Raw genomic sequence first — 13,014 nt, 5'->3', positions numbered from 1 at the left:
AAAGAATGTGTGTCAGACTAGTATTTAATTCTAACTCAAATATTTGTAAAACTCAGTGATACCATCTGGATCCAGAATTTTCTTTGTTGAAGTTTTAAATTATGAATTCAATTTCTTTAATAGAAATAGGGTTACTAAGATTTTTTTATTTCCTCTTAGGTCAGTTTTATTAATTTGTATCTGTCAAGGAATTTAAATATTGTGTCTAATTTTTCAATTTTAATGACATGAAATTGTTCATAGTAATCTTAATTGTCTTTTTAATGTCTGTTCATTATGTACTGATGTCTCCTTGTTATTGGTAACTTAGAGCCTTTTTTCCCTCTTGATCAGCCTAGCTAGAAATGTATCAATATTTTTTATCTTTTCAAAGAATAAGCTTGTAGTTTCATTGATTTTTCTCTATTTTTTTCTTAATTTACCAACACTTTCTATTTTGTTATTTCCCATTATTTCATTTTCATTTAATGTGATCTCATTTTATCACTTCCTAAAGTGGAAAGTTAGATCATTAGTTTTAAATCATTTTCCTTCTCTAACGTAAATCTTTAAAGCTATGAAAAATTTCCCCTTAAGCACTGATATAAGTATATCCCACAATTTTTTATATACTCTATTTTCATTTTTATTCATTTTTCAATGTTTTTGATTTGTCCTTGAGATTTCTCCCTTGGCTCATGGGCTCTATTCAAACATATTGATTGATTTTCCAGTTATTTGTGGAACTCCTAGATTTCCTTGTTATTCATTTCTAATTTTATTCCATTGTAACCAGAAAACAAATATTTGATTATTTCACCTCTTAAATTTATTGAGTATTTTTCACTGCCCAGGATATATCTTTGTGAATGTTCTATGTGCACTTGGAAATAATTTCTGTCCTGTAGTGCTTGGGTGGAGTTGGTTGACAGTGTTATTTTTTAATATTTTTATATCCATCTGTATTATTACAGAAAAAGGAGTGTTGAAATCACAGGCTATAACACAGACTATAGTAGATTTGTCTACTCCTTCAGTTCTATCAATTTTTTTTTTGAAGATTTTATTTATTTATTTGACAGAGAGAGACAGCCAGCGAGAGAAGGAACACAGGCAGGGGGAGTGGGAGAGGAAGAAGCAGGCTCCCAGTGGAGGAGCTTGATGTGGGGCTCGATCCTGGGACTCTGGGATCACGCCCTGAGCCGAAGGCAGACGCTTAACAACTGAGTCACCCAGGTGCCCCAGTTCTATCAATTTTTAAAAATTATTTAGAATCTGTTACAATGTGCAGAAATTTACATTTTTCTATCTTCCTAAAGAATTAATCATTTTAACATGATCAAATGTGTTTCTTTATTACTAGAAATATTCCTTTTGCTGAATTCTAGTTTGCTGGAGTTCCAGTTTGTTCTGAATAGTGTTTGAATGACATATCTCTTCAAATACTTTTTCATTTAACCTATGTATGTCTTTACTTTTAAAGTGTATTCTGTGATAGACTACCTGTAACTTCCTTTTGCTTTATTAATATAGCCTTACAATTTCTGCCTTTTAATTGGAATGTTTAGACAATTATATTTAATATAACTAGCAATACTTTGGGATTACAGTCTATCCTGCTGTATGTTTTATTGTTCCATCTTTTTATCCATGTTTTTATTCTTTTTTCCTTTTTTCCCTTGTCTTATTTTGGAGTGAGTATTTTTAGAATTCAACTTTATCTCCATCTTTGTCTCATTAGCTGTATAACTTCATTTTATTTTTATAGTGATTTCTAGTATTTAAATATTTATATTTAACTTATCACCATCTACTGTCATACCACTTACATGTATACCCTTAACCAATGTTATTTCACATATTTAAGACCCATATACTGATAGCCTCCCTAATTCTTCCTTCCATTCTTTGTCTTATTTTTGCATAGATTTATTTCTATGTATGTTACAAACTCTAAAATGCATTACGTTTAATAATTGATTTTTAAATAAAATTTTTAAATGAGAAAAAATTCCTTTTATAGTTACTCACATATTTACTGTTTCTGGCATTCATCATGCCTTTGTGTGGATACAGATTCCCATGTGGTGCTACTTTCCTTCTGCCTAAAGAACTTTCTTTAGCATTTCTTGTAATGCAGAAAACTTTCTCAGTTACTATTTGTATGAAAATTATCTTACTTTCATTTTTGAAGGATATTTTCTTTGGTATTTAATTTGGATTTAACAGGTGGTTTTTTTGTTGTTGTTGTTGTTGTTGTTTTGGTTTTTTTTTTTTTTTTTTTTTTTTTGGTCCCAGATGGACTAAAGAGATGTTGACATGATTCTTATTTTTCTTCTTTTCTATTAAACAAGTCTTTTTCTCTTCAGCATTCTTTAAGATTTTCTTTTAAAGGTTTTCAGAAATTTGAATTTGGTGTGCCTGGGTCTGATTTTCTTTATATTTCCTCAGTTTGAAGTTTGATAAGCTTCTTGGATTTGTCAATTTAATTGTCATAAATTTTGGAAAATTTTTCAGTATTATATTTTCCAATATAATTTCTGTCCCCTTCTCTTTCCTTCCCTTCTGGCCTTCCAATTGCATGAGTGTTCCAACTGCTTGGTTTTCTCTCATATTTCACTCCTTCTCAGTCTATTATTTTTCAGTCTTTTTTCCCCTCTCTGTGTTATAGTTTGGATAGTTTTTTGTTGTTACAGTTTCAGGTTTACTTATCTTTTTATGTAATGTCTACTTTGATTTTAAATATATTTAGTGAATTTTCATTTCAGATATTGTATTTTTTTTATTTTTAGAAGTTCCATTTTTTTGTATTCAAATTTCTTATCTCCTATTTTTATGTTTTCCTTTCAGCCAGTTTGTATGGGCTATTATAATGGCTTATCTGTTAATTCCCTCGTTTTTGAAATTTCCAGATCTTCAACATTGCTGACATGAATTTTGACTATGAATCATATTTTGTTGATTCTTTATATGCCTTGTCATGTTTTATTCAATGCTTGATATTCTGAATATTCCATTCTTGAAAATCTGGATTTTGCTATCTTCCTTTTAAAAAGTGCAAAAAGTTGTTGTGGCAAACAGTTAATTTACTTGAAATTTAGTTTGTTCCTGTACAGGCTCTATTTACTAGAATTTACTCTAAGGTATAATTGTTTGGGGATCTCTGTTAAATATCCTGTGCTTCTGTAAGTTTTGTCCTCTCTCACTTGCTACATCTTGAACCCTGTTTAAATTCTGGGATTTGTTTGGTTTATAATTCTGAGATAGTTGTTCTTTCCTTCCTTCATCTTGTGGAGTCTCACCTCTCAAACATGCAGGTTAGTGTGTGCCTAAAGACTCAAAGGGACCTCTATACAGATTTCTAGAGCTCTTTCTCTACAGATTCGTTCTGATTCTTTGCTTCACAAATTCAAGCCATCTTTATTTCCCTCCACTTCAATCTCTATCTCCTCCACTATGATAGACAACCAGGTTTTGGGATTTGTTCTTCTCTGTACCAGAGTCCAGAAATTGCTTCTAGCAGAAAACTAGAAAATCATAGAAATCATCTCATTAATCCCCTTTTTTAGGAATCATGGGTCTGTGCTGCCTGGATGTCCAATGGATGGAAACATTTGTGTTATATATGCTCCCCAGTATTTCTTCACAGTTGTTTTTACTTACAGACAGTGGGAGGGGAAGCCTCAGAGCAGTGGAGGAAGAAATCTCCCTACCTCAATTTTTAACATTTATACCACTTCCTTCCTGGTACCATCTACCTTGTTTCTTGTATCATTACCTGATTCTATGGTTTCAATTCTGTTCCTAGGTATTTATAATTTAACTTTCTTGAGTGCCTAGAATGTTTCATGATCTATATGCTTTACACATTTTATATAATCTAATCCCATGGTTCCTAACTCTTTATGTATTGATCTCAAATGAAGTTATTAGATGTTTTTCTAGTATTCTCATATAAACTCTTATCTACCAGTAAATGATTGTCTTTACTTAAAAGAAACTTAAAGGATAAAATATATATTAGCCTCTTCTTTAAAAGAAAAGATAGGTTATTGGACAATGTGATTGTATAAGCTTTAAACTCTGTTCTTAAGTGGAAATTTTATGTGATAATTTAAATATAGCCTAAGTGGTCATCACTTTCTTTCATGTCTTACTTATTTGTTAATCGTAGCTATTTTTAGAAAAATATTGGGTAATTGCATCCTCTTCTACAACAGATGAAAAATCATCAGTTAATTTTAAAATTCTAAACAGAGATCTATGTTTTTATTCCTTTATTATGTTGATGGCTATTCTCTATATAATAGTAAACATTTTATTAGGTTATTGTTCTTCTACAAAGGAAAGATATCAAACTTAAAATAAGGTAAAATGTTTATAATAAAATCATAGTTCAGGTTGTATTCTATTTCTAAATGAACTGTTGGTATTTGTCCAGTGTGTGGTCTGGGAATAAGTGCCTCTTAATATTCTATTCAGGTGTTCTTTCTTCTTCAGTGTAATTCTTCAGAAATTGAATTAGCAAATATTTTAGCCCAAATATTATTCTTTTAAAATATTTTAGACTAAGTTGTTCAGTTTCTCTGTGTGTGCCTGTCTGTCTCTTTCTCTTTCCTTATAGATTTATGTTCACTGAATGTTTTATTTAATTTACCAGCCAATTCCTAAAGAGCTCTTACGGTAGTAAATTAAGTTTATTTTCTAAAATTTAGGTACTTCTTGTGATTATTTGGCATCCATGGTGACTGCCATCTGTGAAAATTTTCAGGAAATAATCCTTTGCTGAACACTTATCTTTTCAGTTTAATGATTAATAATCTTGCATAAAAGTAGTTTATAACCTCTGGGTTTCAATTTTTTTTCAACCAGTATGAAGTTAATTTTCTAGACTTTGACCTACTAATACTCTATTGACTCCACATTCTTGGAGAAATGTCCAAATAGCATGGGAACTTGTGATAGATATATTCATTTTGCCTGCTACTATGAAAGTAAAGACATTATTATAGAGTGCATTGAGTTCGTGTTTTTACTAATGTTTTAAGAGCAATCCTTGACTGTTTGACTTTGTGGCATGGACTGCAAGGACAGCATAATCAGAGCACCATGATGAATCTGATTGACACCTCACACAATCAATATTGTAGTTTTTCTGCATTTTATCAATCAGTACTTTCTATTAACATGTTGTTTTAAAGGTGCTTGTGTCAGGCAGAGTTAAATTTAATCTTAAGTCAGTCATTGACTCTGTGTGGAAACTTGAGCCAATTGTATCTCTCAGAACCTTAGTTCCTTTCTCTGTTAAATAGTGATAATAATTCTGCCTAGAAAAATGATGATGAGAGCCAAACTGGATAATATAGATGTATAGTGCCTGATAAATTATTTGGCAGATAGTAGGTGGCTCAACAAATAATAATTACTGTTGTCATCATCATTATTTTCTACAATATAATAACTCAGATTTATAATAACAATACTGAGCTACTGCAACCCTCTGATCATGAAGAGTTACATTGTATAAAACTACAGTTTGGATGTAAGGTATATGCTATTTTCTTAAAATTCTTAGTTTTTAAAAAGTGTTACTCAGCATAGCATGCATATTTCTATGTATTCAACAAGTGGAAATAATTCCCTTTACATATAAGATGGTGGGTTTTATTATGTGTTTGGATGCTCCTTTCTTAAGAGTTTGAAGGAAGGTACCCAATATATTTTTTTAAATGTTTAATCCTTCCTATTCTTTTAAATATAAGTACAGTTTTTTATGATTGAAACATTTATTATATAATTTTAAACTTCAGATATGAGTGGTTAGCTCATACATGACACTTAATCCATGACAGGCCATGTGCCAAGAAGTTTATAAGCATTATCCTGTTTATTTAATTTAACATAGTACTACTGTGTTAATAATTAATGCTGTTTATAGAAAAGAAAATGAGAAAAAAACCTCTGAGTCTCATTGGCTTAGAAAATCGAAAAACCTAGACAATTATTAGTACTGTTAAAAATAAAGAAAAATATGGTACACCATTAACTGGCTCAGTCAGTTAAGCGTCTGCCTTCAGCTCAGGTTATGATTCCAGGGTCCTGGGATGGAATCCCACATCGGACTCCTTCCTCAGTGGGGAGCCTGCTTCTCCCTCCGCCTGTCACTCCCCACCATGTGCACTATCTCTCTCTCTCTCTCTGACAAATAAATAAATATAATCTTTAAAAATATTTGAATGATTATTATAGTTTTCTAATTCATTAGGTCTTGGAGCGATCTAATCATTAATATAGATAGCATCCTATAAATATGATATATTATACATCTGATAAATTTTTTGGCTTATTCTCCTTAGGAAGTAGTTAAAATATACTATTAAATATTCAATAACCCATTTCAAATATTTTATAGCATTTCATACTTCATTTTATACCCTTTAATCTTTTTAATAAATGTCTCTTCTCTTTGAAATTTTCTTATAATAATAACTTTGAAAACAATCTTTAGTCTTCAAAGTTAACTATATTAGGAAACTGTCCCATTATTTCTGCCTCCTTTTAGAGATTTTACATATAGAATTCATGTGTGTGTGTTTAAGTCAATCACTTTATATAAAGAGTGTATAAATTGAGAAACAATATAGTCAATTTCTAGGCAGGTAAATTCTTTACATTTGTTGCCACAAGCTGATGACTTAAGTCTTTTTTCAGACTGTGCTTTTCTCTTTCACTTTTTCTATCTTTTATAATAAGTCATCGACAACAGCTCTTTGCCTATTCAGATTGAATCTCACTTCAATAAAGTATATGGTATCATAATATTAGTATCTTTACACAAGGAGTAATCTTACATACTAGATAAACACAAAACCTAATTGTCACAAAGTCCCCAAATTAAGAGATACTTCAGAAGTTATTGAATCCAGTTTTTGGTTTTTTTATTTGACATACAACTTTACATTCGTTTCAGGTGTACAACATAGTGACTCAACTTCTCTCTACATTATGCTATACTCACCACAAATTCAGTCTTTAAAGATTTTTACATTTATTTGTTAATCGTCCCAATAAGTGGTTGTGTATCCCCTATTTGAACATTAAAGTTTAAAATAAAGAATAGCTGGTTTTTATTTTCACAGAGCTCTAATTGCTAAAAAATTTTTTTGTTATAATGACTCAGATGGACTTCTAACTGTTGAAATATGTTCAAGACAGGAAATACATGTTCCATTACTTCAAAATATACCTGTCTCACAACTTGAGTTCAACCCTTTATCACTCTTCCCATCTTTTTTTCTCTAGCTCCTTCAAGCCCGTATAATTATACTACATATAAGGGAACACACAGAATGCAGACACTGGTGTGTACTCTTCATTTTCATGCTACTTTCAAAACTTCTTTTCTCTGCTCTTCGCTCTCACTACATCATCCTTGGTCTTCTCTTTCTATCCTTAACTATTTCCCTTGGACTTGATGCCCTCTGCTATTATCTAACTAATGCTCTGGCTCTTGTTGATGGTCATTCTTATTTTCTAAAAAGATGCCATCTTAGAACCCAAGAGATACTACTCTTCTCCTAAGACTATCCTCAGGATCCTCTGCTCACCTGGTCCTTTATCAGCACTCACATATTACATGTCATTGTTCATAGGTTTTACTGGTTTTGCCTCTCATGTGGGTCAACCTGAGTAACATGTTTTTCTTGATGCTCAGGTTTCAGCAAATTGGTTTCTAACTTTAGTACACCCATCATTTGCCTCTCATCAGAAAGTATTTCTAACCTGAAGAAAAATGTCACCAGATTTGATGAGCAATAGTCATTTGCATAGAGTTAAAAACAGGGATAGTTGAGTGCTTTTTCTAATTCTCTTACTTAACATTTGGAAGGTAGAAAGGTAAATGTATCCTTTTGAACATTACTTTCCTCTTTTCTAGAAAGAGATCATACCTATCTTAGCCATCTGAATATGGAGTAGGTAATGGTTAACCAAAACAGCCTTAATGCATCAAAAAAAAAAATGTTAAGTATAAACAATGAAATAAGGAGTTAAGGTTTTAGTTGTTCCTTATTTTCCATTAGTGTATTAATTTTATAATGGTAAATTAAAAAGTTGGTGTAATATTTTTATTCATATCAGGAAATAAATTAGAGCATAACATTAATTTTGAAAATAACAATATATGCAAAGGGAATATTTAGTGAATTTAGCACACTTTTTTCTCTGGGACCATCATATTAGCTACTCTAAGTTAATGAGTAACTCATTGCTTATTTCATTTAATTATTCCTAAAACTTGTCTACAAACAAATATGCTGGTTTAAAGAATAGGAGAAAACAATTTCTTCTCAAATGGATCAAGAGATGTTTTTTTTATACTCTATGGTCTCTTAATGGACATTGTTCAATCGGAGTTACAGCCAGTTATTTTTTAGTAGCTCACTTAGGGAAGGGTTAATAGTAAAAATGGTTCAGAGAACCTGTCTGTAAGAGTGAATTAGTTTCCTAGGGCTGTTGTAACAAAGGACCAAAACTGGATGGCTTAAACCACAGAAATTAATTGTCTCACAGTTCTGGAGGCTAGTAGTTCAAGATCAAGGTGTCAGTAGTGCCCTGTTCTTTCTGAAGGTATTAAAGAAGCACCTGTGGCAGACCCTAGGTTTTGGTAGTGCCTTGGCTCGTGTTAGCATAACTTCAAATTTCACATGGCAGTCTCCCTGTATGCATGTCTGTCTCTGTGTCTGGACTTCTGCCACTTCTTTTTTTGAGGGGACAGCAGTTGTACTTGATTGGGGCCCACACTAATGACCTGATATTGAATGGATGGCATCTTTAAAGACCTTTCTCCAAATAAAATAATAAGGTACTGAGGGCTAGGACTGTAATATGTATTTTTAGGGAGACATAATTCAACCCATTACAGGGAGTAGTACAGCTCATTGAAAAGAAATATTATTAAATTCTGGTGGGATTCCATGTCCTATTTCTAAAATCTGCTGGAAATATACATGCTGGTTTAAAAAAAATAGGATAAGCAATTTTGTTCTCAAAAAGATCAAGAGGTAGTTTTGTATATTCAATGGTCTCATAAAATACATTGCTCAACTTGGGTTGCACCCATTTAGATTCTATTATTTTGGACAAACCCCCCCAATTCTTAAGCTGCAAAAACTGGGAAATTAATGATCATCTATTATTTGACATATTTTCTATCTTATAAAATCTTTATTTTAGTGTATTAAAACTACTCAGTAAGGTGGGTAAATAAAATTTTCATTTTAAAAGTTGGAAAATATATTATGGATTAGTTTTGTCAAAAGATTGTAATTTCCAAGTTTTATTCTCCAACTAAAAATACTGTAATAATTTTTACATTTGGATGAGAAAAATTCTGGGTGAAATAAATAGATATATGTATATCTGATAGGACCACTCTGAATTGAAGGTACTCTCAATGTTGTATTGGGGTTGGCTAAAAATGTATGAGTGTATATCTATAAATAACTTATGAAAATCAATATTCTTATAGTCAGTTACACCTTCATTCTCTTGGTGATGTTAGAAATGATTTTTGGGGGCGCCTGGGTGGCACAGCGGTTAAGCATCTGCCTTCGGCTCAGGGCGTGATCCTGGCATTATGGGATCGAGCCCCACATCAGGCTCCTCCGCTGTGAGCCTGCTTCTTCCTCTCCCACTCCCCCTGCTTGTGTTCCCTCTCTTGCTGGCTGTCTCTATCTCTGTCAAATAAATAAATCTTTAAAAAAAAAAAAAAAAAGAAATGATTTTTGGCTGTGACCATATATGGCTATATGGAAAATTAATCAAATTGCCAAAGTCTGTTTATTATTTTGGAACTTTAGGGATACAGCCTATTTAGTGACAGAAAATACAAAATATAATCTTATGGTAATGATTCTGTTGTTATGAAAATCTGCCAGATATGAAAGAAGAATATATAGATTTACTTTCTGAATTTGGCCCGTTGTTTCTTACATGACTTTCCAAAGTACTGATTATATTGTCAAAAGAATCATTTGTCCTAAATATAATTTACTCTGAAAACATTAATAGCATTGGCTTAATAATACTTGACATTTTTTTCATAAACAGTGGGTCATGAGAGCAAAATAAAATGGAAAGAAAGCTATATTCCTCAAACAATAATTATTCCTTGAATAATAAAAAAATCAGATCTTTCAGACATTTAACAAAACCAAAATCTTTAGTAAAATGTGATTTCCAAAGAGACAATACCTGTAGTTCACAATTATACTACAAAATGTATTTCTTTCAGAATAGCTAAGAGTGAGAAAATAAATGCATAATAGACATAAATAAATGTATTTTTTACATAGACTGTTTTTACTTTAAAACGCATCTAAGCTTTATATTCATCAAGTTGGTTCAGATCATGCAAAAGGACAAGGAGTCCCTGTGAATCAGGAGATTGTGCTGCATTGACTCTACCATCAACTAGTCTTCACTTATATTAAAATATTCAGTCTGCCAGGACTTACTTTGGTCATCTGTAAAATGGTAGGATGCTTTCTGATTTTCCCTTTAAATATAAAAATATGATTCTGTTTTCTACTTAAACTCAATAGACTAGAAGGAGGAATTTATGTATAGGGAATACAAATAAGTTATATTTGAGCAGATACATATAGCTTTATATCTAGATTTAAATTTCAGTTAGGAATCCAAAATAACATCATTTGTTTTGTGTTTTTGTGTACGTGCTTGTTTGCATGCATTCATGCACGTACGTATGTGTGTGTTTGCTTGATTAGGATTGTCAGGCCAATTCTCCTTTGCTTAATATCCTAAAACCATACAAGAAGCACTTAATTAAATTTGTTCTTTAATTTTCTGATGTACTGTCAGAATTTTGACATGAACGTGGAGAAACCAGTGTTTTCTTCTTTAAGTCATTGAAAGTCTGAGAGGAACTGTGTTGCTAGGCTCTGAGAAGGCTGGGATTTATGAGACCCCTCGAGACACTAACAGTTAAGTTCCTGAACATGGAAGGGGAGGGAGAGCCACTGCCCTGTGTGACAACACCCTGTCACACCCATTCCTCAGAGATAAGTGTGGGAAGATTCTGAAGCAAGTGCCTTGAATACCCTCCCTCATACCTCCGAATTCCCCATAGATGACAGTCCATCCTTCTGGGATGACTGCTTTGTATTTTCTGAAGATGTGTGAAGAAGTATATATTTGCCCTAAGAGCTTTGTTTGTTCCTATTTGCTTTTTGTTCAGTCAGATACACTAATAATTTGAAGGTCATAGAGAACATTAACAAAGATTAACTACAGGTTTATATACTTGGAGACAAGGCTGTTTAACTTTATTTGCCAAAATAAATCTTGTTTTTTAAATAAAATTTTAATTTCATTTATCTAAGAGTAAAATACAACATAAGAATTTTACTTTATTTAATCCTAAAATATGTCCACAAAGCTGATTAATTATTAATGTATGCTTACCATCCTTAGATTTTTGATTACTTATAACATGCAATTTTTTTTAGAGAATTAAACAAAATTAATTTTTTTCTTTTCCTCAGCAAATTAGAATGGATCAAAGATCAGTCCTATGAAGTTAGGAAGGAGATTCTGTTTCTGACGAGACTTTTTTGTCATAAGCACAACATGAAAATACAAACTAGTACAACTGACTATTTCAGTGCCTGCTATAATTATCACACATTTTATGTAACTGTGAGGATTGCTATTGATTCTCCAAAAGACTGAAATAAATTACTTGGCTGCATTGTAGTCTGCTTCAACTTCAGAAAACAGATGTGTCCAAAATTAGGACCAATACTTTCCAGAGAATAAAATCAAAGATCTTGAGAGGTCATCTGATCCATCATCCTATGTTCAGTATTGAAGGCTGATCGTCCAGTTGTTTCTGAAAGGTCTTCAGGGAAAGAATTTCTGCATTAAATGGATATTCTTCTAATTATGAAAGATGCTTGGACATCCCAAATATAATCACAATTGGATTTCAACAATCAGGCAAAACCCAGGAAAACACACCTACTTAGAAATGCTTCATTACATTGCAGACTTTTTGTAAACCCAGAACCGGAAATGTTAATTATTGTTTTTATTTTTTTCTCTCATTTTTCCCATTGATCTTATTTTGCTTCTTTGAAATATTCCCTAACTCTATGTAACTCTACATAAGTATATCCTTCAGCATTTCCTTAGTAAAAATAGCTTTTTAACCTAAGTTCCCCCCGCCCCCATGAGATACAAACTCTTTATGCCATGATATCTTGCTCATATGTTCTTCTCAGTAACCTCTGACAGTGGTCATCAGGTGCATTGTGCAATGGCTTGTCGAAACCCATTCGATCAATAGGGATGTGTTATGGAATATCCTTTCCCCGACTCAGAATGCCTTCTTTCCATTTTCAGAATTCATTTAATGTTTTTATCTTTATTGCTTATATGACCACTATCAGTGCATTTATAATTTCAATATTGCTTTGCCAAGACTTGTTCTTTCTTCCAGTTGTTGGCCTGGTTTCTTCCCTCTCCTTTCCCAAGTTTCAATCAGTGGCACATTCTAATGGCCATACATGGCCTAAACCGATTGATAACTTTAAATTAATTTTCTCTGTTATTTAAATGAGTGTCCTGAACTCACACATGCCAGTTTCACACTCATCTCTATGATGAAGTGACTAAATACCTTATCTGGGCTAAGACCCAACTTGGACTCCAGTTCCTCCTTAAGATGATCCCTTTAGACCTGTGATGATTTTTTTGGTATTCAAATCTTTTTTGACACTTACATTTAAGATTCTGTATTATGTTTCAAATATTGATTGTATTGTGCCATGTATTTTTCAAACTAACCTGCGTAAGTCATATCTCCTTAGTGACTCCTTGACTTAGCAAACTCCTTGACTACTGAAATTTTCCCATATAATTTTGTATATAACCTCCTGCCCTTTGATTCATAGCAGGGCTCAGAAAACACAGAATATGCTTAATAAATATTTGTTGAATTACAAGTCTGTC

Source organism: Ursus americanus, chromosome 13 (genome assembly GCF_024610735.1).
Source record: "Ursus americanus isolate L20-20 chromosome 13, mUrsAme1.1.p, whole genome shotgun sequence".
Lineage (NCBI taxonomy): Eukaryota > Metazoa > Chordata > Mammalia > Carnivora > Ursidae > Ursus > Ursus americanus.
This window is presented reverse-complemented; position numbering follows the sequence as displayed.